General features: G+C 32.4%; 1 long non-coding RNA gene across 3 annotated transcripts; it reads right to left on the bottom strand.

The window, feature by feature from the left end:
• Positions 1 to 710: 710 nt before the first annotated feature.
• Positions 711 to 1,653, bottom strand: LOC112904388. 3 transcript variants are annotated; one of them, XR_003231073.1, is made up of 4 exons: positions 1,442 to 1,653; positions 1,259 to 1,381; positions 936 to 1,164; positions 711 to 844 (listed from the first exon to the last, which is right to left on the bottom strand). It is a non-coding gene; the product is annotated as an uncharacterized LOC112904388 (long non-coding RNA). The 3 variants fall into 3 exon arrangements; XR_003231072.1 differs by having other exon boundaries at positions 936 to 1,393; XR_003231071.1 differs by having other exon boundaries at positions 936 to 1,381.
• Between the last annotated feature and the right edge of the window lie 1,145 nt (positions 1,654 to 2,798).

Here is a 2,798-nt window from a genome sequence, read left to right as displayed (position 1 = left end):
CTTCTCACCCTTGTGGAATTAGGGAGGGCCTCCCCGAACGACTTCCCTTGGGCTTAGCTATTTAGTTGATCTTAAAAGTGTCTTATACACTTTTCGCGAGTCTACTCTAGCGTTACTTCCTTTCAGACGGGGTACAGTGGGTTATCTGGAATAGGAGCAATAGGCGACTGCCCAGCTTGCCTTGGCGAAATCTGTCCGATCTTTTCTACCAAAGCTATTAGTATTTGTCGTTAGTCCTTGTAATTGCACTATTCGCTTTCAGATAATGACGTGTTTCCTAAGAAGAACGAAGACATCATTTTATTCTTTGCTTTTTATTGTATTTTCTTTGAAATTTCCTGTTTTCTTGTCTTTCTTTTACAGGTATTTTGTTTTTTACTACATAAACTGGTATATCTTTTTAATCATTACTTTGGTTGATATTTAAAATGTTTCTAAACTGATTTTTTGGCATAATTGTTACTTAAATTAATTATCTGTTTACACTTTCAAAATTAATGTTCGTTTGGGTGGATAGGGTAGCTATAAGGGGAGATGGGGAAGCCACAGAAGGTTAGGGTGCTTTTTTCTCTAATCTTGCATTAGATAATAATGGTATGACAGTTTATGTAGAGAATATGATGCTTTTTATTGTATTTGCTTTGAAATTTTATTGATTTTATTGTCTTACAGGTGTTTTATTTTTAACTTTTATAAGTCCTTANGTTGAAAATTCACATCATCATGTTGCAAATTGAAGACGAAAACAGCAAATCAAAAATATAATTCAAGAATGATGATACCATTGTAGACTTTGGTTGTTTCAGTATGATCTGCTTTAATTCTCTCTCATTTGTTGCACGATCTGCAAAAATTGGACAAAAAAAATATTAATTACAGTATTAATTAAAGAAGGGATTAAATGAAGTAAAATATTAAATACAATAGAAACATACACCAAAGAGCAAGTAAATTTAAAAATGGCGACGTGGCATCAATTCTACTCATGACAGAATATCGCATGTGCAACTTTATACACATCAACTTGACTGCATGTATTTGAATGAATGAATTTTCACATTTCAAGTCCAAGTAGAAGAACCATTAATGGGACTCCACTTCTCTAGATTTCGAATCCTTCTTATTTTTTGACCCCTTGTTCATTTAATGTGTTTAAATGATAACCTATCGAAACAATATAATGTTAGTTTCATCATACATACTTTTTTTTAAGATATTAAGAACCATAACTTCTACCACAATTAACAAAACTACAAACCATTTCCTAAATACAACATAAAATAGCTCCTTTTCAAGTCCAAGAGAAAGAAGTGTGAAGTGTGCTTCTCCACGTTTAGACTTCTTTTGAATTACCATGTTTATTTATTGTTTTAATGGAAACCTGTTGAAACAACTAAATTACATGTTCACTAGGTTTTATTTTATTATTAATAATAGTTACCATTGTTAACATGAATTTCTCGACCAGCAGCTTGTTAAAAGCATTTTTGGAAATATGTCTCTGCCACAGATTTTCCATAGCTAAGTAGTTCATCCAGATGATCCAAGGATATTAGCTCAAAGCAAGCCTATATTATAGGGGAAAAAAAAAATAAGTTAAAACCCAATCTCTAGAATAAGAAGACAAAAATAAAACTTTTTCTAAGGGCAATATTGAATTTTGAAGGCAGAATAATATTTTTGAGAAATATTTTACGTATTTTGCCTATAAAACGAAAGCAATTTTTTGAGGCGTGGTCAAATTAATATGAAAAATCTACAATCATCGCCGAAACCTGTTTCGAAAATTCAAAAAATTTTTACAAAACCGTAATAATTCAACCTCAAATAAACCATGAATCTATAAAAATTCGCAGATGAGAGGATAGGCAAGATACCGAGATGGAACCCCTCGTTGAAGCACAAAACCAAATCGCCACGGAAGACATTCACGCCAAAAAGATCTAAGCAATGGTAACCGAAACCGATCAATCACTAAACAGAAAACTATTCCACATAATCAAATGAAAATTAAATAAGAATTACGTCTAAATTCCTTCCAGCGTCGTCTTCGTTTATGTACAGCAACAAGAGTAACCGGTCGCCTTCTCGAAAACCGAAGGCAAGATTGGACAAGATACATACAAGGAAACAAGATGAATCGTAGACCATAGACAAAGACATAGGCAGTATCGACGTTTACTAATGGACACGCCTTAGCGGTCAGAATTGTGGTACAATAAAAGAAAGAGATGGAACGAAGTTTCGGACAATATTCATCTCTCTCACGATAGTGCGTATGTGCGTCATGAAAGTGATAGCACTAGTCCGAAACTATACGCCATCTCCCTCACTTTTCGAGCCAAAAAATTTTTACGACATACGGCTAAGGCACGTCCATTAATATATGTCTATGATAGACAGATAAGGACAGTTGAGATGAGATCGCGGGATGATTCATAGATAAAAATTCCTCTTATACCCATGATACATAAATAACAAGTTTTATAAGTGCGTTCAATTATACCAACTTAGTTTAATTCGTAAATAGAAACTAATCTGCCTTTAAAAAATAATCATTCCAATAAAACTACAACACTAACAGTACATTTTAACTACTTAAAGAACTTCTAAGAATTATTGCAATGTTTTTAAGTAAATTAATTAAAAATAAAATTTATGTGGTTCTTTGGTTAAAACGCATACGAATGGTGTATTTGTGAATGTATTTAAATCAAGCTTTAAAAACATAATCATAATAATAATAAAAATCAATACTCCTTAATACATGCGGAATAGTAATGAAAACTGAGAATATC

Source organism: Agrilus planipennis, unplaced genomic scaffold (genome assembly GCF_000699045.2).
Source record: "Agrilus planipennis isolate EAB-ADULT unplaced genomic scaffold, Apla_2.0 scaffold109, whole genome shotgun sequence".
In the NCBI taxonomy this organism is placed as follows: Eukaryota; Metazoa; Arthropoda; class Insecta; order Coleoptera; family Buprestidae; genus Agrilus; species Agrilus planipennis.
This window is presented reverse-complemented; position numbering and strand designations above follow the sequence as displayed.